Genomic DNA, 25,191 nt, shown 5'->3' on the forward strand with positions numbered 1-25,191 from the left:
TTACATTCCAGCAGCCTTTCCCCGACCGCTTCAGGTTCAAGTTCCAGCTTATCGTGATTCAGCCGTTTACCAAAACACAGCGAAAACTAAACATGCCCTGGTAAAATTCCTATGCCTCTCGAAAGACATCCACGTCTTTCTTATCAGGAGGAGACGAGACCCGACACAAAATTCTCAGTGTTGTCTAACCAGACTTTTGGAGAGCTGCAACATGGTTCTTGAGATAAATGCCACGACTGATGTCCAACACACCATACGCATTCTGAAACACACCACCAGCTTCATGGTAAGGATGTGACGATGCGGCAGCGGGGAAATATCCCCCTTGTTTGTGACCTGCTAGTGGATAAACCGTATCCCTTCACCCTGCCACTTTGAATTGGCTCACGTCTTCATTATCCAGGCATCCCACGTGTTTTTATTGGGATCTTCCACCTCGTTAAACCCATTTTAATGTTTAAAGTTACGTGTATGCTCAGTATGGGGTTATTTCTCGTGGACTAGGAGAGCCCCCACAGTTACACACTGTCAAGGAAATCTGCTTTTCGCCCCTCAGACGGGCTCCGTGTAAACATGAGCTTCTGTGCCTCCCCGCCCCCCACCCCGGAGTGTTCTGCCCAACCCCGCCTCAGGTGGGCTCCGTGTAAACATGAGCTTCTGTGCCTCCCCCCCCCCCCCCCCCGGAGTGTTCTGCCCAACCCCCCCCTCAGGTGGACTCCGTGTAAACATGAGCTTCTGTGCCTCCCCCCACCTCCCGGAGTGTTCTGCCCAACCCCCCCCCCCCCCCTCAGGTCTCGGCATTGTTTTACCAAACCTGTCTGTCTGCTTCGGCTGCAAGTCCTTACTGTTGCTGGGATACCGGCCTGTGTGTTTGTTTATTCCGCTCAATGTATGCAAGGGGTTCGGGTTTAGAAATACAATTGGATCGGGTGTTGGTGAGGCGGAATCTTAATATTGATTTTGTTTCAGGACCCCCTGTGTCAGCAAGTGAACAGTGCATTAAACACGCTTCAACAGAGATTCATTCTTTACAATCTGCTCCAGATTCGTTGGTCGTATAGAAAAATGTTTTCTGATTTTACCGAGCGGTACAAAATCCCACTGGGACGTGAGTGTGAGTAGACGGAGAGATTCAGGGGCAGAGTAGACACAGTGTGGTGAACTACATATACCTGTCTGGACACGCCCCCCTGCTGACTGCTCCTGTGGGCTCCTCCCACAGACCCCGGTATAAAAGCGATTGAGGCCTGAGCCTGGCCCTCAGTCTCCTGGATGTAGTATGGTGGTTAATTGCTGCTTATTCTTTCTTCCAGTCAATAAAAGCCAATATCTCGCCTCACGTCTTGGAGAGTTATTGATGGTGCATCACACAGTGGAAGCACAGCCCCTTCCAAGTGATAGCGCTGCAGTCGATAATCCTCAAGTTCATTTTGAACTATAATTGTCATTCGACCGTACTCCGGTTTACGAGATAGCACGGTAGCGTAGTGGTGACAATGCTTTACAGTACAGGGTTTCAGATAGGACGCTGCCTTTAATGGGTTTGTACAATCTCCTCATCCCACAGTCTTTGGGGAACCTGGCCTTGGAAACCAAGGAACTGGCCCTTCCAGCCGTTTATAGACTTTGTTTCCACAGGTATTTTTTTAGATCTGTGGGTGACCCGACCAGTAGGAGTACCAACCTTTAAGTTCGGTTACCCTTTGAGAGCCTCTGCTCCTCACAAGCAACATCTTGAACCAGGAAACGTATGTCATGTTTGATGGACCCTGAGGTTACCGATAGACCTCTCCTCATTTCTTCCCCTGAGGACAATCATACCTGACGGTATCCGTGGTTTTCATAGCATGGTCCTGTTATGGTCCAATGGCAGCATCCTGGGCTGACTCCCAGAAGCTCACCGAGTTCCCGAGACTGTAATCCCTGTTTCCGAGTCTGCCTCTGACATTCCCAGGTTTTTGACCTATGATGATCCCGGGAAATTTACCAGGACTATTCCAACGATCGTCACAAAACTGAACCTGAGGAACCCTTCTGACTGAATTCGCATTCATAAAGGGGATGAGTGGAAGACAGCTTTTAATACCCCGACAGGTCAGAATGAATATTTATGACTAACTATCGCAGATGTAAGGTATTGTATTCCTGGACGGCATCCTGTCATGTTTACTAAAGCGATCTAGTGAAGAGAAAGTGTAGAGAATGGGGTGGATACAGCCCCGTCCATCACAGACAAACCCGTCCACACCATTGTATACATTCCCAGGGAACACTGACAAAAGACGCCCACTATTCAGGACATGCCCTCTTCTCGCCACTACATCTGGGAGAGGGATACTGGACCCTTATGATCCGACGCCACCAGGTTCAGGACCAGTTGTTCCCCTACAACCATCAGGCTTCTGAACCACTGTGGCAAACTTAAATCACCAACAAATCTCAACTTGTTCCACAACCTACAGACTCACATTCAAGGAGTTCACAACTCAATATCATCATCATTTTTTTTTATTTGCAAATTTATTTTCCCTGTACGTTGGTTGTTTCTCCATCTTTGACTCTCCCTGCGTAGTGTTTATTAAATTCTGTTGTGTTTATTTTTCTTCTAAGCAGCTACAAGAAATGGAATCTGCCCATGAGGTATGTGGTAATGTAGGCGGGTTTTGATAATAAATTTGCGTGGAACTGTCAAGGAAGTATGTAGGTTTGATTTATTGCTATGAGGGTGTGGATGGTGATGAAGATTTCACAAGAACTGATATAATCAGCCAGATTTGCTGTATCCTGTCCCAGGGTGGAACAACATTCCGATCAACATCGAACACTGAACAATGCAGTCCAGAAACATATCATTAAAGTATCATTTAATGCCCCACTAAACTAATGCCATCGGCTGATATAATACCCTCACTTGTCCATTCCCTGCTCATTCAAACACCTATTTAACAGGGACTTTATCGCCTCTGTCATACTTGCCTCGAGTATCAGCCCTGGAAGGGCATTTCATGCACCCACCAAAATATGTGAACAAAAACTTGCCCGGCATATTTCCATTCAGATTAACTCCCTTCAGTGTAAATGCATGCCTGCTAGTCTGTGATATTTCAGTCCTGGGACAACTACACCAGTTGTCTATTCTATAACTCTGTGATCGTACAAAGATTTGTTAAATCTCCCTTCAGCCTCCACAACTCCAGAGAAAACAACGTGTTTGGTCAAACTCTGCTTATAATCAACGTCAGATCTCAGCAAGTGCTACAAATGCCTATTCACCTACTCACACACCAATATTCAAGGTCAGAAACAGTACCCCCAGGAGAGGTGACCCTTCACCTGTGAGATTGTTGGGGACAGGGACTCTTTCCAGTCTCCTCTGCAGTGACCAGACCTGATACCTACTGGGGAAAATTTTGTTCAGTAACTTTGCTATATCCACCATGACATATGATTCCGGGTTCACGGGGATGATTAAGGGATATACGTATGAAGAGCGTTTGGCAGCTGGAATTTAGAAGAATTCAGGGTATCTCACTGAAACGTACCGAATGTTGAAACGTGGTGGATGCGGAGAGATGTTTCCTGTGGTGGGGGTATCCCGAGCTAAATGGCTGAGCTTCAAAATTGAGGGGAGACCGTTTAGAACAGAGGGAAGGAAGATTTGTTTCTTTTCAGTCAAAGTAACGAATCTGTGGAATGTGGTGGAGACCAAGTCCATGGGTACATTTCAAGCGGAAATTGATATTTCCAGACTAGTCAGGACCTCAAAGGATATGACAAGCAAGCAGGCGTATTTTAGTTGGTTGGGATTTGGGATCAGCCATGAAGGACTGGCGGAGCAGCCTCGATGGACTGAATGGCCTAACGCTGCTCCTATGTCATGCGGTCTGATGGACAGCATCTGCTGTTGGCTACCCATTGTAATTCCACATCCCATTCCCATTCCAACATGCCTGTCCATGGCCGACCCTTCTGCCACGATGACCCTACTCCCCGGTTGGAGGAGCAACATCATACTCCGGCTGCCTACATTACAGCATGAATATTGATTTCCCCAACTTACAGAAAATTCTCCCCTCCTCCAGATTGGCTTTCCTTTCGCCTCCTGTCTTCTCCTCACATCTCCAGCACCTTCCTCAGATACCTCTCCTCCTTACGGTTCTGCAATTGTCCGCACTCCTCTCCTCTCAGATTCCTTCTTCAGATGTTTATCTCTTCTCCCTATCACCTCCCATCTTCTTACTTCATTTCTTCAAGATCAGCCCAAGATCTTAAGGCACAAACTAACGGAGATGGGAGTAGACTCTCACATGGTGGATTGGATAGTGGACTACTTGACAGATAGACCTCAGTATGTGCGGTTGGGAGACTGTAGGTCTGACACGGTGGTCAGCAGCACAGGAGCGCCGCAGGGGACCGTGCTCTCTCCGGTCCTGTTCACCCTGTACACATCAGACTTCCAATATAACTCGGAGTCCTGCCATGTGCAGAAGTTCGCTGATGACACAGCCATAGTGGGGTGTGTCAGGAATGGACAGGAGGAGGAGTATAGGAAACTGATACAGGACTTTGTGATATGGTGCAACTCAAACTACCTGTGTCTCAATATCACCAAGACCAAGGAGATGGTGGTGGACTTTAGGAGATCTAGGCCTCATATGGAGCCAGTGATCATTAATGGAGAATGTGTGGAGCAGGTTAAGACCTACAAGTATCTGGGAGTACAGTTAGACGAGAAGCTAGACTGGACTGCCAACACAGATGCCTTGTGCAGGAAGGCACAGAGTCGACTGTACTTCCTTAGAAGGTTGGCGTCATTCAATGTCTGTAGTGAGATGCTGAAGATGTTCTATAGGTCAGTTGTGGAGAGCGCCCTCTTCTTTGTGGTGGTGTGTTGGGGAGGCAGCATTAAGAAGAGGGACGCCTCACGTCTTAATAAGCTGGTAAGGAAGGCGGGCTCTGTTGTGGGCAAAGTCCTGGAGAGTATAACATCGGTAGCAGAGCGAAGGGCGCTGAGTAGGCTACGGTCAATTATGGAAAACCCTGAACATCCTCGACATACCACCATCCAGAGACAGAGAAGCAGTTTCAGCAACAGGTTGCTATCAATGCAATGCTCCTCAGACAGGATGAAGAGGTCAATACTCCCCAATGCCATTCGGCTTTACAATTCAACCGCCAGGAGTAAGATATGTTAAAGTGCCCGGGCTCAGTCTCAATGTACTTAAGTAAACTACTTAAGAACTTTTTAAAAGCTATTATTAATGCTTTTTGAGAGAGTGATTTAGATGCATATCATATTTTTACTGAGTTAAGTATTGTATGTAATTAGTTTTGCTACAACAAGTGTATGGGACATTGGAAAAAAATGTTGAATTTCCCCATGGGGATGAATAAAGTATCTATCTATCTATCTATCTATCTTCCTTCACCCACTTATCTATTACCTGTCTGCTTGCATTCCTTCCCCTCCCAAACCATTCTCATTCTCCAATCTGCTTCCTTCCTTTCCAGTCCGCAAGAAGGGTCTCGACCTGAACCGTAGATTTATTATTCATCTCCATAGATGCTGTCTGATCTGATGAGTTCCTTCAGCATTTTGTGTGCATTTGACTGTTATAAAATTGCAAAGAACAATTGTTCTGCTCAGATCCCTGCAGAACACCACATGTCCCTGACCTCTAGGCAAAATACCCTCTATATGCACCTACCCTCCGCCTTCTATAAGTTAATTCTGGGAGACAAGCCAATTCTGTATCCACACAGCCTTGTCTCCCTGCATCCCATGCCTCCTGACTCTCTGAATACACCCATCCACTGCTCTAACTTCAATAAACTTTGTCACATCCTCAAAAAATTCAACATTAGAGATGATAGATTAAGGGTGAAATGTGAAAAATTTAAAGGAACTTTTTCAGTGGGAGTGTGGTGTGTGTGGAATGTGCTGCCAGTGGAAGATCAATTTCAACATTGCTGAGAGGTTTGGATGACTACATGTGTAGCAAGGGTATGGGCCAGTACTGGTCGGTGGGACCAGGTGAAATAATAGTTCAGTAAGGACTAGTCGGGCTGAATGACCTTTTTGTGCTGTAGTGATCAAATAAGTAGTACTAGAGTAATTTCAAAGTGTAAGTAACAGTATATTGGAACAGTGACGACACCCAAGTTTCAGGAACTTCACTAATGACGTTATGGTGTACACCAGTTGTTGTCATAGAGAATTTGTTGTACTGTTAGACATGTGCATAAACATTTTATTCAATCATCAGGACCTAGACTATTATTTCATGAATTCTTTCTGTTATCAAATTTGAGCTCTACTGGTAATTTTGTCAAATGGGAATGTAAAAGCTGTACCAACTTCATGCTCAGGTACATCAGCTTTCACTGTTGTCCTGCTGTGCTAAGGTCTGCATGAGGGTCCTTTCCCATTCCCATAGTACTTCACAAGCTTCCTGTTTTCCACCAACACCATTCCTTACAGTGTCAGAAATTCCAGTTCCCCATGCCTGTACCTCAAGTAAAGTCGGTTAGATAATTAATTTCCAGAATCAATTAGATGACTAGACCATAAGACACAGGAGCAGAATTAGGTCATTTGCTCCATCACCTCCGCTCGGCTATTCCATCATGGCTGATTTATTAGCCCTCTCAGCCACATCCTCCTGCCTTCTCCCCATAATGTTCACACATTGACCAATCCAGAAACGATCAACCTTTGCCTTAAATACACCGAGTGATGAGGCCTCCGCTGCCGTCTGTAAAATGAAATTTTATAGGTTCACCACACTCTTCATAAATTCCTCCCTATTTCCATTCAAGGGAATGTCCCTCTATTCTGAACCTGCGTCCTCTGGTCGTAGGCTGCAACACTACAAACGTCCACTCTACATCGACTTTAGGCCATTTTAATATTCAGTAGGTTTCAATTAGCACCCCTCATTCTTCTGAATTCCAGTGAATACAGGCCCAGTGTGCTCTGACACTCTTCATATAAGTCCTTCATTTCTGAATCAGTATTGTGAACCTTTATTGAACCCTCTCCATCGTTTCCTATATTATGGGTTTAAAACTACCTACAATTGTGCACTGATTCCTACTTTACTAATCTATCTAATTTATTCCGATGTAACCCTGTTTCCTCAACACGACCTGCACCCCACGCCCCCTTCCTGCTCTCGTATTGTCTGCAAACCTGACCACCAATCCATCACTCAAATCATTGAGATGTAATATGAAAATAAACGACACCAACACAGACCCATGTGGCAGCGAACCAGGAAGGGCTCCCACTATTCCCACTCTCTGTCTGCTGCCAGTCAGCCAATACTTTATCCATGCTGGTATCGTTCCTGTAATACCCTGCACTCTTCCCTTGTTTAGCAGCCTCACCTTGTCAAATCCCTTCTGAGAACCCAAATACACAACATCCACAGATACTACTTTGTCCATCTTGCTTGTTGTTGGCTCAACCAATTCCAATAGATAAGTCTGTCAGGAATTTCCCTTACTCAAACTGTGCAGCTATTGGCCTATTTTATAATGGGGCTCCAAGTACCCTGAAACCTTTTCCTTATTAATCGACTCCAACACCTTCCCAACCACTGAACTCAGGCTATTGGCTAAATCGCTTCTTGAGGAGTGGAGTGATATTTGCAATTATAGACTTTCAGACTTTTGATCAACTCCCAACTCCCTTTGCACATCTGATCCATCAATTTGTTCCACGTTCTGATATTTAGGGACAGCCTACAGTCATGTTTACTTCAGGAACCTGGTGAAGAGAATGAGATGGACAGAGGCCAGTCCATCACAGGCAAACCTCTCCACACCATTGAATACATTCAGATGGACCACTGCCTCAAGAAAGCACCATCCATCATCAAGGACGCCCAGCATTCAGGATATTCCCTCATCTCGCCACTACATATGGAGACCTTTCGGTCTGACACCACCAGGTTCAGGACCAGTCGTTATCTTACAGCCGTCAGGCTCCTGAAGCAGTGTAGATAATTTAAATCAGCAACAAATCTCAACTGATTCCAACAACCGACAGACTCACTTTCACAGAGTCTACAACTGATTCCACAGCCTACAGGTTCACTTTCACAGAGTCTACAACTGATTCCACAACCTACAGACTCACTTTCACAGTCTACAACTGATTCCACAACCGACAGACTCACTTTCACAGAGTCTACAACTGATTCCACAACCGACAGACTCACTTTCACAGAGTCTACATCTGATTCCACAACCGACAGACTCACTTTCACAGAGTCTACAACACAATGTAGTCTTCTTATTTTTATTTGCATCTTTTATTTTCCCTGCACATTGACTGTTTTGTCCGTCTGTCTTTTCCCGTATCGTTTTTAATACATTCCGTTGTGCTTTGATTTGTTTCGTACAGAATGCTCCAATATCTTCTCATTCAGAAGTGTAGGAATCTGCCGAGGGAGATGAAGGGTTAATGTTGAACTGGCTCGTCTGCAGTGATGGATGTTTACATTCCAGCAGCCTTTCCCCGACCGCTTCAAGCTCATGTTCCAGTTTATTGTGATTCAGCATACAGCTAAAACTAAACAACAATTTTATATGCAGCCTCTCGAACATCTGCCACGTCTGTCCTATCAAGAGGTGACCCGGACTGACAGAAAATTTTCTGTGTTGCCTACCTAGACTTTTAGAGACTTGCGACATTGTTCTGCAGATAAATGCCCCGACTAATGAAGGCCAGAATACCATACGCTTTCTTCAACCCCCTACCAGCTTCATTATAAGAATGTTATGATGCGTGCAGGGGGAAAATACCACTCGAGGTTTGCCGATATCCTAGTGGACATACCGCCTCCCTCGACCCTGCCACTTTGATTTGGACACCTCTTTATTGTCCAGATCCGCCACTTGTCTTTATTGGATTCTTCCTCCTCGTTAAATCTATTTTAAAGTTTAAAATTGTCAGTGGTGGGGTTATTAGTTATGGACTGGGAGAGACTGCACTGTTTCGCCCTGTCCTGTCGCTTTCTCAAGGGAATCTGCTGTTCGCCCCTCAGACGGGCTCCGTTTAAAGTTTGGATTCTGTGCCTCCCCCTCCCGGAGTGTTCTGTCCAACCCCCAACAGTCCTCGACGTTGTTTTACTAAACCTGTTTGTCTGCCTCGGCTGCAAGTCCTTACTGTTGCTAGGATACCGGCCTGTGTGTTTGTTTAGCCCGTTCTAGGTATGAAATGGGTTCTGGTTTAGAAATACAATTGGACAGGGTGTTGGTGAGGCGGAATCAGAATATTGATTTTGTTTCAGGACCCCCTGTGTCAAAAAGTGAATAGTGCATTAACATTATTCAACAGATATTCATTCTTTACAAACAAAAACAACTAAAACAATTTGCTCCAGATTCGTTAGTTGTCCAGAAGAAGGTTTTGCCGATTTTAGCGAGCGGTGCAAAATCCCACTGGGACGTGAGTGTGAGTAGACGGAGTGATTCAGCTGCAGAAAGAGACAACGTGGAAATACCCCCCTGTCCGATTGATAGCGGGTACTGTCAATAATCCTCAAGTTCATTTTGAAGTATAATTGTAATCCGACCGTACTCCTGTGTACAAGGTTCGCACAGTGCTTTACAGTACAGGTGGCCACAGAGTACAGGGTGCCATATAGGACACTGCCTGTAAGGAGTTTGTACTTTTTCCCCGAGACCGTGTGTGTTTCCTCTGGTGGCTCTGGCTTCCTCCCACAGTCCAGACGTGCTGGTTGTTGAGTGGAGTTCCGTGACGGTCCCTAAGATCCCACATCCCTGGCCATTTATAGACTCCAGACCGACAGGTATTTTTTTACGATCTGCGGTTGACCCGACCAGTAGGAGTACCAGTGTCTGAGTTAGACCATCACCTGAGTACCAGCGCTCTTGACGGGAGACCACTTGAGCCAGGAAATGTTTGTCACGTCTCAGAGGTCCAGTGCTTCCTGATAGATTTCACTTTATCTATTCCCTTGGGGTCCGCTTCTGCTGAGGGTTTCTGTGGTTTTCATAGCATGGCCCCGTTATGGTCCTGCGAAACTTCCTGGGATCATCATAAGTCAGAAACATGGGAATGGCTCTATCCTGGGCCGATTCCCAGAAGCTCAAGAGTTCCCGAGACTGTAAACCCTGTTTCCGTTCCTGCCTCTGACATTCCCGAGTTTTCGACCTATGACGATCCCAAGAGGTTTCCCAGGAGTATTCCGACCTCCTCGGGGTTTCCAGTAAACAGATTGCAAACGCGCACACCGTCCCATCGGCGCTATGTTTGTGTCATGAAGTTATTTCAGGGACCTGCCCAGCGCATGGAAGACTCCTTCTCTCCCTCAGGACCCGAAATGCTGGTCAAGGACAAGTATATTCAAGAGGCTCTTTCCGCAGGGTTTTTCAGATCCTGTACTTCCCTAGCGGGAGCAGGGTTCTCTGTGTGATCAGAAAGATGGGCGTCTGACACCTTGCATCGATTATAGTGGCTTTAACAAAAATAACAGTGTGAATCACTCCCACTTGTCAATAATTACCACAGTGTTTGAATCACTGCAAGGGGCAACTATTCTCGTAAAACTGAACCTGAGGAATGCCTCTAACTTAATTCGTATTAATTAAGGGGGCGAGTGGATGACAGCTTTTAATGCCCCGACAGATCATTATGAATGCTGATTGATAATATCCAGTTGTCTTTCAGACATTTATTAATGGCATTCTGAGGGAAATGCTTGACAAGTTCGTGTTTGTGCACCTCGATGACATTCTGATCTTTTGAAACTCTTATGGGGAGCAGGTAACAGATGTAAGTCCGGTTCTTCAGTACCTGTTCAGGAATCGCCTGTCTGTGAAAATAGAGAAGAGTGGGTTCCACATCCCCAGTTGGGATTTGTCACCTCCCAAGGAAATCTTCTTACGGACCCTGAAACACCACGTGCCGTGCGGGACTGGCCTACATGACCTACAGCCAATAACACTGGAATACAAGAATTGTATTGTAAGAAAGGAGCATAAAAGCAGACGCTTCAAGTGCGCAGGCGGGTGTAACTCTGTAGGAGACCAACAATCGCAGATGTGAGGATGGAAACGGGACTAAGAGGAACATGCGGCCTGCAGAAGAAAGTCCTTTTTCACTGGTCTTATATTTCCTGTTCCCTGACCCTTCATAGGTCAGGAAAACTTAGTTGATGAGCTCAAAGCCCCCACTTGTCCATTTTCTTCACATTCATGTACATACTTAAGCGTCTCTTGGTCCCCTTCATTGTATTTGCCTTGAGTATCGCCCCTGGAGGGCACCACAATGTGTCAACAAAAATTGCCCCACACACCTCCTTTCAACTTAACCACTCTTGGCACACATGCATACCACCTAGTCTGTGATATTTCACTCCTGGGACAACAAAACCAATTGCTTATTCTATCTATGACTCTGTAATCTTACAAACGTTCGTTAAATTATCCTTCAGCCTCCACAGCTCCAGAGAAAACAACACGTTTGTCCAATCTCTGCTTGTTACCTACCTCGTGTCTCAACAAGTGTTACACCTGCCAATTCACCTCCTTACCTCCCAATATTCAAGGTCCCAAAGGGTCCCCCAGGGGAGATGACAATTCGCCTGTGAGTTTGCCGAGGTCACCGACTGTATCCAGTCTCTTCCGCAGTGACCAGACCTGACAGCTATTGGGGCACTACTTTGTTGAGTACTTTTGTCCTTTCTGGGTGATTCAGGGTTCACAAGGATGATTGTGGGAATGAAAGGGTTAACATATGATAAACATTTGGCAGCTTTCGACATGTGCTCTTGCTTGCTATTTCCTCAACGAATTCCAACAGATCTGTCAGGCAAGATTTTCCCTGAGAGAAACTGTCCAGACATTGGCCTATTTTCTCATGAGTCTCCAAACAGCCCGAAACCTCGTCCTGACTAATCGACTCCAACATCAACACTGAGCTCAAGCTATTGATTCCTTCCCTTCCTGAAGAGTGGAGTGACAATTGCAATTTTAGCCTTTCAGACTTTTAAGCAACTCCCAAATCCATTTGCAAATCCTATTGATCAATTTGCTCCACTTTATGATATTCCTGGATGACCTGCTGTAATTGTTACTTAAATAACCTAGTGAAGAGGAAGTGTAGAGATAGAGGTGGATACAGCCCAGTGCATCACAGACAAACCTCTCCACACCATTGAATACATTCACATGGACCAGTGGCACAAGGAAGCAGCATCCTTCACCAAGGACGACGACCATTCAGGATATGCCCTCTTCTCACCACTACATCGGTGAGAGGGATACTGGACTCTTTTAGTCTGACGGTTGTTATCAGAAACAGTTGTAATCCGACAACCGTCAGGCTCCTGCACCAGTGTGGATAATTTCAATCAGCAGCAAATCACAACTGATTCCACAACCTACACATCGTCACATTATTTTTATTTGCCAACTTTATTTTCCCAGACCACTGGTAGTTTCTCCATCTTTGTCTCTTCCTCCATATTTTTAAGTAAATTCCGTTGTGTTTTTTTTCTTCTGAACGGCTGAAAGGTTTTGAATCTTCGCAAAGTATGTGGTAACATACACATGCTTTGATAATAAATTTACCCGGAATTGAAAGGAATGTAGGTTTGATTTATTGCTATAAGGGTGTGGATGGTGATGAAGATTTCACAATAACTGATATAATCAGCTGGATTTGCTCTATCCAGTCCAAGGGTGGAACAACATTCCTTTCTTTTTACAATATTTTTTATTCAGAAGAGAAAAAAAACAAGATTTACAGAGTGCAACACATAGATACATCTTAACATAACTTGTGTACATTCATATATTGTAATAAAATTGATCAAAATGTTATAGCATAACACATAAAGGTATACCACTATGTAATCAAAAATTTAAAGATAGGCCATACATCATAAAATATTTTTTTATATAAAAATGTCAACCCCCTACCAACTACTAAAGAAAAAAACTGTTATACTTTATAAATTGGAAAAGTAACTTAGGAAAGGTCCCCAGATATCATAAAAAGATTGTTTCAAATTTAAGACTGAGCAGAGGATCTTTTCTAAATTTAAATAAGACATAATTTTACGTAGCCATTGAAGATGTGTAGGAGGGGTAGACTCCTTCCATTTTGGGCACCTCTGGAAGGGAATTTCATTCACCCATCACAATACGTCAATAAATCATGCCCCGCAAATCTCCTTTCAACATAGCCCCTCTCAGCATAAATACATGCCACCTAGTCAGTGATATTTCAATCACTGAACAACAAAACCCATTGTCTATTCTATCTGTGACTCTGTAATTCTTACAAACACTTGTTAAATTTCCCTTCAGCCTGGACACTAATTGTTAATTGCCCCTTCAGGTTGGACACCGGTTTTTCCAGTCTCTGCTTCTAATCTCCGTTGTGTCTCAGCAATTGCTACACTTCCCATTCATCTCCTCAATCACCAACATTGAAGAATCCTAACAGACCCCACCCGATGAAGTGACACTTCGCCTGTGAGTTTATCAGGGTCACCGATGGCGTCATTCTGCTCTTCAGTCACGAAACCTGAGACCTGTTGGGGACCTGTGTTGTTCAGTACGCTTGCTCTATCGGAAACAGCGGATGATTCTGGTTTCACAAGTATGATTTCAGGGATGATGGGGTTTATATATGAGGAGAGTTTGGCAGCGTTTGGCCTGAGCTTACTGGAATTTAGAAGAATGCGGGGGAGATCTGATTGTAACCTCCAGCATGTTGAAAGGACTAGATAATTTGTAAGTGAAAATAATGTTTCCTCTGAAGGGGTTATCCAGAACTGGAGGGCAAAACTAAAGCACGGCCACCTAGAGCAGAGTTAAAGAGGAATATTTTAGCCAGAGAGTAGTGAATCTGTGGAATGTGCCAGAGGCCAAGTACGAGGGTATTTTTGAAGAGGAAATTGATAGGTTCCTGATTGGTTAAGACATCAAAGGATATGTCGAGAAAGCAGGAACATGGGGTCGAGTGGAATCCGGGTCGGCCAAGCTGAAATGGTGCAGCAGACTGGATGGGCTGAATGGCCTAATCCTGCTCCTATGTCTTATGGACAGAATCTCCTGCTGGCCACCGATTGTAAATCCCCTTCCCTTTCTCATTCCAACATGCCTGTCCATGGCCTCCCCACTGCCTCTATGACACGACTCCCCGCTTGGAGGAGTAACACCACGTACTCGGCCTCCACCACATTTCACAGACTCCCTACTCTCCAGCTAATTGCCCCAGGTTCCGGTATTTATCCCCCCCCCCCTTCCCTTTCTCCCATTCTCTATTCAGGCTCCACTCTTGCCTCCTCTTCTCTACTCACATCCCTTCCTGGGGTACACCTCCTCCTTACCGTTCCCCCATGGTCCACACTCCTCTCCCATCAGCTTCCTTCTTCAGCCATTTATCTCTTCTCCCTGTCACTCCCAGCTTCATACTTCATGTCCCTTCCCCCACCTACTCACCTTTCCCCTCACCTATCACCTTCCCGCTTGTTCTCCTTCCCCTCTCATGCCATTATTATTCTCCCTTCTGCTCCCTTCCTTCCCATTGCGCAAGAAGGGTCTCAGCCTGATCCGTCAACTCATTATTCATCTCCATGGATGCTGCCTGACCTGCTGAGTTCCTCCAGAATTTTGTTTTTATTATGTTGTTATAAAAATCGCAAAGATCATTGTGCCCAGCGCAGATCCTTGCAGAACACCACATGTCACTGACTTCCAGGCAGAATACCCTCTATCTGAACCACCCTCTACCTTCCATGGAGAAGACAATTCCGTATCCACACATCCCAGCGCGGATCCCTGCAGAACACCACATGTCACTGACCTCCAGGCAGAATACCCTCGATCTGAACCACCCTCTACCTTCTATGGAGAAGACAATTCTGCATCCGCAATTCCCCAAAAATTGAATGGGTTAATTTCAGTTCGAAGAAGGAGAGGTGATTTGATAGGTGTGTATAGCTTACGAGAGCATAGGTAGGGTGGCTAAAATTTTCTAGTTAGCTTGGGTGAACTACATGTGGAGATGATCAGCTAAGGGTGAAAGGTGAAAATTTTAAGGGAACAGTCAACAGGACCTAGTCTGTTACTTCATTAAGTATTTTTGTAATCACCAGTATTTTTGGTTGCCAGTGTCAAATGACTTTTACTGACATGATCATCATTGAGAGGTAAGTCTAGTGGCTGTAATATATCCATCTTGTTGGATGCAATTGACCCAGATTTATTCTTCTGCTGAGCATCCAATATCTGGTCCACGTGACGTCCACATGTCTGGTCTCCAACATCCACTGGTCCTCTCGGTAATTACCTGCTAGGACTTTTTCTCAAATCTCAAAGTTCAATGCTGATCTGCTGGAAACCGGCTCAAATGCACTTTCTCCATGGATCTGGTTTCAGGATGTCTCGGCAAGATCTCAGACTCCTGTTCATGAACATCATTGCAGGTGTTTGATTTGTCGTCGCATGGACTGAGTTCCAATACACTAAAAAGAAAATTGTTCACCTTGTGCTTTACAGAAATGTCCTCCTTGTCCATAGTTTTGTTCGAATGCTTGAAGGTTTGGATAAAACTTTCAACTAACTCATTCGTTTCCGTGTGGTGGTGAGCTGATTTGAAATATTTGATGCCATTTTCCTGCATGAATAGTCTAAACTCCCCTGACGTCTATTCTGGTTGCTTGTCACACATAATTTGTTCACCATCAGCAACTTGTGGAGAAGGTAGTCAGAGTGGAGGAAGAGCAGAGTGATCAACTTCACTGGTATGACCTTCTGCCACTTCGAATGAGCATCCACAGCAGCCAGAAACACAGAATCCATGTATATCCCAGCAAAGTCAATATCCAGAGATATCCATGATGAAGATGGCCATTCCCACGGGTGTAACGGTGCCTGTAGGGGTTCATTTTGAACTTCCTGGCATCCCAAACAGCTTTTGTCCAAGTCTGCAATCTATCTCCTATTCCCCGCCAACACACGTAACTCCGGACGAGACTCTTCATCTTCACTGTATCCAGCTGTCTTTCGTGCAGAGTTTCTAACACCCTGGTGCACAGTTTAGAGGGAAACACGGCACGAGGCACATCAGTGTTCTTTGACTTACCAACAGTTGGTCTCATCTCACTGACAGCACTGGAAACATAGGGCTGCCTGTGAGCTGGCCATTCTCGCATGGTGATTTCATAGACTTCCGACAATGTTGGGTCAATCCTTGTTTCTCTTTCTGTTACTGAATGTGTTACTGGAGTTGATCCACCAATGAAGTCCCAAAACGTCGACTGTGCTCCTTTCCATAGATGCTGCCTGGCCTGATGAGTACCCCCAGCATTTTGTGTGTGTCGCTTGGACTTCCAGCATCTGCAGATTCTCTCATTTTCCTTTAAAAAGGGAGCATGCCTTATGAAAAGGGAGCTTTGCATATGAGAATAGGGTTGAGTGAACACGGCCTTTCCTCCTTGGAGCGACGGAGGATGAGAGGTGACCTGATGGAGGTGTACAAGATTGTTATGGGTGATGAACAGACCTGATGGACAATGGGGTGAAGAGTTAACCATCACCCCCCCCCCCAAGAAACACGGACTATTACTGTTGCTATGCTGAGCATGAGAAAGAGAGACGGAAAAACAAGCAAGAACATCGGCGACAGGTAAGAGAGAGGGGGAAATTGCTGATTTACCGTATTGTGACTCCTTTTTGAATTATCTACTGTTTCACTGCAAGGACAATAGTTTGCTCATAAACATTCCTCAGTGGACTGAAGGAGTGGCCTTATTTGATGGACACAGTCATTCAGGAGTGATGGAGTCCCTGTGCATAGGGATAAAAGACAGGTCTGGAGAGACACCCTCCAGACACGCCAGTGGACACTGATTGAGTGTTGGAACCCACAAGAAAGGTGGGGGCTTCGGAGACCTAACCAGGAGGTCGGTCAGTAAAGCTCACAGTGTTAAAACAGGGCCGGTTGGGACTTGTGTGTGTGTGTGTGTGTGTGTGTCCACTCATGCCAGAGTGACGAGTCCACCACAGAAGAACGGTCTAGCAGAAGGACGGAGAGGTCATAACTGAATGACCACACTGATACAACGGATTAAGAAAGCAAAGGAAGGTTTGCCTGACTGTAGCTGTTACATCTCTCTCGCTCGCTCTCTCTCTCTCTCCGATTACAATACAACAACCATAACTACATCAGCACTCATGAACTTGAACTTTATACTTTTCTATGACAATTTATTTACCCCTAGACATCGATAGAGCTTGTTTATTATTGATTATTATTATTCCTACACTTTTAGGTTTGTTACTGCTAACTTGTTTTATATGTATATTTGCATTATTGATATGGTCTTTGCTTATTTTTATTAATAAACACCTTTAGTTTGTTACCACCAGACTCCAACGAATTCTTCTTTCTCTGCTGGTTAGACACCCAGTTACGGGGCAGGTAACAAGATAATGAGAGTCATTGATCGTGGGGATAGTCAGAGGCTTTTTCCCCAGGGCTGAAATGGCTAGCAGGAGAGGGCATAGATTTAAGCTGCTTGGAAGTAGGTACAGAGGAGATGTCAGGGGTAAGTTTGTTTACGCAGATTGTGGTGAGTGTTTGGAATGGGCTGCTGGCGGCAGTGGTGGAGGCGGAAACAATAGGGTATTTTAAGAGACTCCTGGACGGGTATATGTAGCTTAGAAAAATAGAGGGCTATGGGTAAGCCTAGGTTGTTCTAAGGTAGGGACATGTTCGGAACAGCTTTGTGGGCCGAAGCGCTTGCATGGAGCTTTAGGTTTTCTGTGTTTCTATGTTACATAGCTCGAGCAGACTAAGCAAACACATAGGCCGGTATCCTAGCAACAGTCAGGACTTGCAGCCGAAGCAGACAGACAGGTTTGGTAAAACAATGCCGAGCACGGTTGGGGGTTGGGCAGAACACTCCGGGAGGGGGAGGCACAGAATCCCAACATTGAACAGAGCCCGTCTGAGGATCAAACAGCAGATTTCCTTCAGAAAGCCTCAGGACAGGGTGGCACTGTGTTGTCTCTCCCAGTCCATCAGTAATAACCCCACCAGCTGAACATACAGGTAACTTCAAACATTAAAATGAGGTTAATGAGGAGAAAGATCCCAATGAAGACACTTGGGGGACCTGGATAATGAAGACGTGGGCCATCTCAAAGTTGGGATAGTGAAGGGATACGGTGTATCCACGAGGAGGCTGACAAACCTAGAGGGATATTCTCCCCGCTGCCCACATCATCACATCCTTACAATGTAGCTGGTCGGGTGTTTAAGAATGTGTATGGAGTTTTGGACTTCATTAGTCGGGACATTAATCTCAAGGGCCATGTGACTGTACTTCCTTAGAAGGTTGGCGTCATTCAATGTTTGTAGTGAGATGCTGAAGATGTTCTATAGGTCAGTTGTGGAGAGCGCCCTCTTCTTTGTGGTGGCATGTTGGGGAGGCAGCATTAAGAAGAGGGACGCCTCACGTCTTAATAAGCTAGTAAGGAAGGCGGGCTCTGTCGTGGGCAAAGTACTGGAGAGTATAACATCGGTAGCAGAGCGAAGGGCGCTGAGTAGGCTACGGTCAATTATGGAAAACCCTGAACATCCTCTACATAGCACCATCCAGAGACAGAGAAGCAGTTTCAGCGACAGGTTGCTATCGATGCAATGCTCCACAGACAGGATGAAGAGATCAATACTCCCCAATGCCATTCGGCTTTACAATTCAACCGCCAGGAGTAAGATAGGTTAAAGTGCCGGGGTTAGGACTCAATGTATTTAAGTAAACTACTTAAGAACTTTTTAAAAGCTATTATTAATGCTTTTTGAGAGGGTGATTTTAGATGCATATCATATTTTTACTGAGTTCTATCTATCTATCTTAGTTAGACAACACTGAGAGTTTTGTGTCAGTTCTGGTCTCCTCCTGGTAGGAAAGTCGTGGAGGTTTTAGAGAGGGAGAGTAGGAAATTTACCCAGGGCATTGTTTTGTTTCAGCCAGTATGCGGGTGTACGGCTGAATCACGGCAAATTGGAACTTGAACTTGAAACGGTCGGGGAAAGGCTGTAAACATCCTACACCGTAGACGAGCCAGTTTTACATTAACCCTCCATCTCCCTCGGCAGATTCCAACACTTCTGAATGTGAGGACGTTGGAGGATTCCCTCAAAGCAGCTGCACAGGTTGATAGAGCGAAAGGCCATGATAGAAAGGATCACAATGGGAACATTAGGCCCATCGAGTCTGCCTGCCGTCCCACCATGACTGATTTCTTCTTCTGTGCACATTCTGTTTGATTTCTGATCCTCAGGGTTCTTCCGGGCCCGTGTCCGTATGTTGACGCAGTGGACAGAAGCTTCTGGAATGATGAGCTCGATTGTTGTTACCTGTGAGACTGGCCACACCCAGTGGGGAGGACTGATCATCAGCAGACACCCTCCCATCGTGATGTAGGAGCCACGAGCCATATTTAAATGAAAAAAAACACAAATTTTATACAAACAAATAAAAATAGCCGTATCACACCGAATCGTTGGTCACTGATTCCTACCCGCTTTACCCTGGCCAAAGCAGCGTGAGGGAGAGAAATGTGGGACACGCCGTTAAAGAGTCGCTACTGACCGTGAACATAGAATTATAGAACCAAAAACAGGCCATTCATCCCACCTATCAGACGCCAAACTACGGTGCAGCCTCGACTCATCGACCGGATGTGTCGCTCCCCAAATCCCAGCCCTCATTACCTGTGCAGATCACTCTGAAATGTGGAAACCGAAGCCGCATCCACCACTTGCGCTGGCAGCCCGTTCCACACTCTCACCCCCTGAGTGAATGTTCCCCACCTCACCTTCCCCTTCGGCACTTCAATGGAAAAACATCTGAAATAGCCTCTCACATTTTTGCAAGAGCGACCAGCCCCATTTATTTGGCAGCAGGACAGACCATCTTTGATTACCTAGAACATATATGTCAAACTCAAGGCCCGCGGGCCGGATGGAATTATCTTTGGCCCGCGAGATAATATCTAATTACTATTAAAGCTGGCCCCAGTAATCGAAGCGCCTATGGCGTATTATATGGCTAATGCTAAGTTTATTCAGGTACCAGGTTTACGACACTATGAAATGAAACACCACAACAAATACAAGCATCTGGACAAGAAACAGAAGCTCCAGAAGGTAGAAGAGTTGAAAAGAAGTCTGGCATCACAGCAGGCTATGTTCACAAAAGCCAAAACACAAAGTGAGGCTGCTGTAAAGGCTAGTTTTATTGTGGCAGCAGAGATGGCTAAATCAGCCCGGCCCTTTACCGAGGGAGAGTTTCTGAGGAGCTGCATGATGAAGGTGTGTGACGTCGTGTGTCCAGACAAAAAGCAGATGTTGGCTAATGTAAGCCTGAGTAGAAATACGGTTGCTGATCGCGTTTGTGAGATAGCCACTGATTTACGAACACAGTTGATTGAAAGAAGCAAAGACTTTATTGCATACTCGCTTGCTGTGGATGTAAGTGCTGATATGACGGACACTGCACAGCTGGCTATCTTCATCTGAGGAGTGGACTCCAATTTGTGCGTTACAGAGGAAATATTGAACATTAAATCGATGCACGGGACAACGTCAGGTCTACATTTGTGTTTGCTAATGCTTGATTTCAAACGGTTTATTAATGGAAAAGGTATGGCTCCCAAAACAATCTTAGCCGAAATAGCATCTTTTCTTTCTCGTTGCCTACTTTCTTGTAATCTACGACTGTAAGTTAATACCAATCATAAAAAGAATGCTTGCTAGGCAATCTGCTTCACAAAAAACGAAATTCGTAAAGTGAAACAATTTTAGATATAGCAGAGACTGCGACACATGAGAGCAGGTTGAAAAAATGAAGGCAACGAAAGCTGTGGGAGCACGCGCGCGTGCACAACTGATCCGGCCCGCATGAAGTTGCATTTTTCTCAATCCGGCCCGTGACCTAAAATGAGTTTGACACCCCTGACCTAGAAAGTTTATTCTAGACTGCACCTAAATTAGACTATGAGGCACCCCATAACTTAGTTACAATAATGTTACAAAATAAACATAATTATCCAGTATACAAACAACATACAGATTCTGCCAAATGACAACAGAACGACAAGACAATATTTGCGTGTGTAAGGAGTGTGTTGATCGAGCGCTGCCCGTCACAAGCCGAATGGCCGAATCCTGCTCCTGCACCTTATGGTCTCCCATCGTCGTGGAGCCTCAAATGCAGCTGCACGTGTTGATAGACCGAAGGGCCATGAGATAAAGGAGCAAAATTAGAACATTCAGCCCTTCCAGTCTGCCTGCTATCCCATCATGACTGATTTCTTCTCCTGTGGAAACTATTTAATTTCTGATCCTTAGAGTTCTCCCGGGAGTTAAAAATAACGAGTGACCTTAATTCCAAAATTTTGGTTTATCTTAGAGTACAAAAAAACATACAAATTCTCAGCAAACTAAACAAAGAGCTGAGAACGATGGCAAGAAGTGTAAGGCAAAAAAGTCAGCGCTTCTGAAAAATCTATCCCTTCTATAATAAGATAAAGGAACTCACTTCGATGACGATGGATTAATTAATTAAATTCTTCTCCTGCTTCCAGCCGGGTACAGGTGTCAACTTTACCGATGTTTCCATTACAAACTCTGCCATCTTCATCGGGGATGATGCCTGGGCATGTCTATTCCAGTGGTATATATATTTCCGTCAGCCGCCCCGATTAGACATGCCCAGGTGTCATCCCTGACGAAGATGCAGAGTTTGGTAATGACATGTTGATTGAAATAGACACCTGTACCCGGTTGGAAGCCTGAGAGGAGTTTAAACGTCATCTACGCCAGGAAAGCACTGGGTCCTTTATTTTAAATTAATACGCTGCATAATTTCAGTAAATGTAGCACATGTGTAATGTGCTCATCCTTAAACAATGAAAAGTGAGAAAGGTGATATATCGGTATGGAGAGCCCACTGCACAGGATTGGAAAATGCTGCAGAAAGTTGTAAACTCAGCCAGCTCCTTCATGGGCACTGGACTCCACAGCATCCAGGGCACATTCAAAAGATGATGCCACAAAAAGGTGGCATCCATCATTAAGGACCCCCATCACCCAGGACATGCCTTCCTCTAATTGCTACCATCAAGGAGGATGTACAGGGTCCTGAACAGCCACTCACTGTTTCAGGTACAGCTTTTTTTCCCTCTGCTATAAGATTTCTGAATGGACAATGAGCCCATGAACAGTTGCTCAGTATTTTCCCTCTCTTTTGCACTACTTCTTAAATATAATGTTGTGCATACTTCTTGTAATTTATACTTTTTATTACTATGTATTGCAATGTACTGCTGTCACAAAACAACAAATTTCACCACATATGCGGGTGATATTAAACCTGATTCTGATACACAAACACACACAGCTGGGCTCAGACATACAACACTCCCACATTCCTCCCTTTGTGACACCCTGCTTGCTCCGTGGCCCCCGGTATGAAGCTCAAACTGTTGCAACACCTGCCCTTTAAATTCATGGCTGAGGCTGTGTTGTATCTGTTCACTGTTTGAGTTCGATATTAAATGAAGAGCATTGAATGGGAAGGAAGGCTTGAATAGAAGAATAAAGATCTCCTCTGAAGGTATATGGGGTCCTGGTGAGAGCGTACAATGGAACACTGTATACAGGTCTGGTCTCTCTCCCTGAGAGTCAGTCTGTGGAATGAAGGGAATGAAGAGAAGGTTTCCCAGATTGATTTGGGGGGGAGGGAAGGATGAGGAGGTGTCCTTAGAGAGATTATATGGACAGGGTAGCGGTAGGTATGATGTTTCCCGGCTGTGGTTTGGAACCAGGGATCCAGACTCAAAATCATGTCAGCTCAGCAGGACAGAGATGAGGAGAAGGTTTCTCACCCAGAGTGCGGTAAATATTTTTGAATTTTCCCCACAAGGTTTCTGAATTGAAAAGGCAAATTTGGTGTCTCAGCGATGTTGGGAACTTTGCATGAAAGTGGCGCTGAGGTGAAAGGTCAGGCATGTTCCGAATGGCGATGCATCCTCCTCTTTCTTATTTTCTAAAGCACAAGTTTGCCTTTGCGGTGAGAGCACCTCAGATCCATCAGCAGCCGTTGCAGTTATTTCATGTTCTCGTTATTTATTTCCCGAGAAAAATAAAAAAAAACCGCTGGAGGAACTCAACGGGTCGGGCAGCAACTGCAGCGATCTGTGGGGGGAAGTGGACAATCGACATTTTGGGTTGAGACATTCCAGATGAAGGATCTCGACCAGGAAGGGCAACTGTACATTTCTCACCACAATTCTTCCAGGATGATGTTTCTTACTGCAGGTTCCAGCATGTGCAGTCTCTTGGGCCTCTCTTTTCAGAACTTCTCCCTTTTAGTCCAGCCTCAGACTGAACCAGGCTCTTCTCTCCGGCTTCATTTCTGTTCTGCTTCTTCTTCAGCCCATCACGCCTACGGGTCGCCAACAGCAGCTCGCCAAAGACCCCAATCCAGGGCCCGGGTTGATCGGCCCAGTGGCTTCTTTTTTCACCACACGACTTCAATCGTCTTCCAGGGGATGGTCCTTCTGATCCCAGGGATGGTCCTTCTGATCCCGGGGATGGTCCTTCTGATCCCAGGGGTGAGGCCTTTGGAGATTCAGTTGACGTTTCTGTCGCACTGTTTTTTTTTTCACAAGCCCAACCCTCCTCCTTTCACAGCCGGGCTTAGGCAGTCCAGGGCCACGTTTTCTTTACTGTTCCCACCTGTTTAACATTTTGCTGATCCCACTCTGATATGGAAATAGCCACGTTTTTCCCCACTGAACACATCCAGCAAAACCACAATCAGTGCCCGACACTGCAGCGTGCAGGGGATCAGCATCTCCCCGAAAGTGAAAGCATTCTGAATCAGGAAAGTGCTGGACTTAACGTGGCTTCGAAAGGAGAGACCGAGAGTTAGACCGAGAGTTGGACCGAGGAGACAATTTGTCCCATCTGCCTGGATTTCTTCACAGATCCAGTGTCACTGGAGTGTGGACACAACTTCTGTCACTCTTGTATCACACGGTGTTGGGAAAGGGAGGAGAGAAACTCCTGCCCGGAATGTAGAGAGGTGTTTGCTGACCGCACCCTCAGCGTGAATCGAGCCTTAGCAAATCTGGCTGAAAAAACTCGAAATCTAAACCTGAATCCGAAAGGGAAGGAAAGTAAACGTCACTGCGAGGAACATGAGGAAGAACTGAAGCTGTTTTGTGAAACGGACAAGACACTGATCTGTCTGGTCTGTAGAATTGCGCAGGAACACAGAGAGCACCGCTCCATGACGATTAAAGAAGCTGTTCAAATGTACAAGGTAAAATCAACCTGAATTCGATACTGACCCCATCGTCAAGTGAATCTCCAAAGTCCGACCTACCGCAACACGAGCCTCTATATCCAACTTATCCTGACATCTTTCACCATCTCCAGCCGGATTCTACCACCAAACACATCTCTCCCTACACCCAGCCCACTCAGAATCGCTGTCTACGTCACTCCTTTATCCACTCGCTCCTCTCCCTCCTGGCACTGACACCTGCAAGCGGGACAAGTGCTACACCTGTCTCCTACCTGTATCCTGCTACTGTTATGTACTGAACGAGAGGTGATTAGGTAAAATAACCCTTAGGAGACAGTGCTTACAACATGACGGAGTTCAACTTGAAATCTGATAAGGAGAAAGTAAAGTCTGATGTTGTAGTATTTCACTGGAGTAAAGGAAATTACAGTGGTCTGAAAGAGGAGTTGGCCAAAGCAAACTGGAAGAAGATGCTGGCAATGATGACAACAGAGCAGAAATAGTGTCAGTTTCTGGGAAAATGAGGAAGGTGCAGGATCGATGTATTCCAAAAATAAATAAATACTCAAATGGCAAAATAGTACAACTGTGGCAGACAAGGGAAGACAAGCTATTGTAAAGGCAAACGAGAGGGGCCACAACAAATCAAAAATTAGTAGGAAGTCAGAGGATTCAGAAGCTTTAAATACCTACAGAGAGGAACTAAAATAATAATTGAGAGGAGAAGAATGGAATTTGAAACCAATCTAGCAAACAATATCAAAGTGGATAGTAGAAGTTTTTTTTTCCAAGTAGGTAAATAAAACAAAAGAGATGA

This window comes from Hemitrygon akajei, unplaced genomic scaffold (assembly GCF_048418815.1).
Source record: "Hemitrygon akajei unplaced genomic scaffold, sHemAka1.3 Scf000149, whole genome shotgun sequence".
Classification (NCBI taxonomy): Eukaryota; Metazoa; Chordata; class Chondrichthyes; order Myliobatiformes; family Dasyatidae; genus Hemitrygon; species Hemitrygon akajei.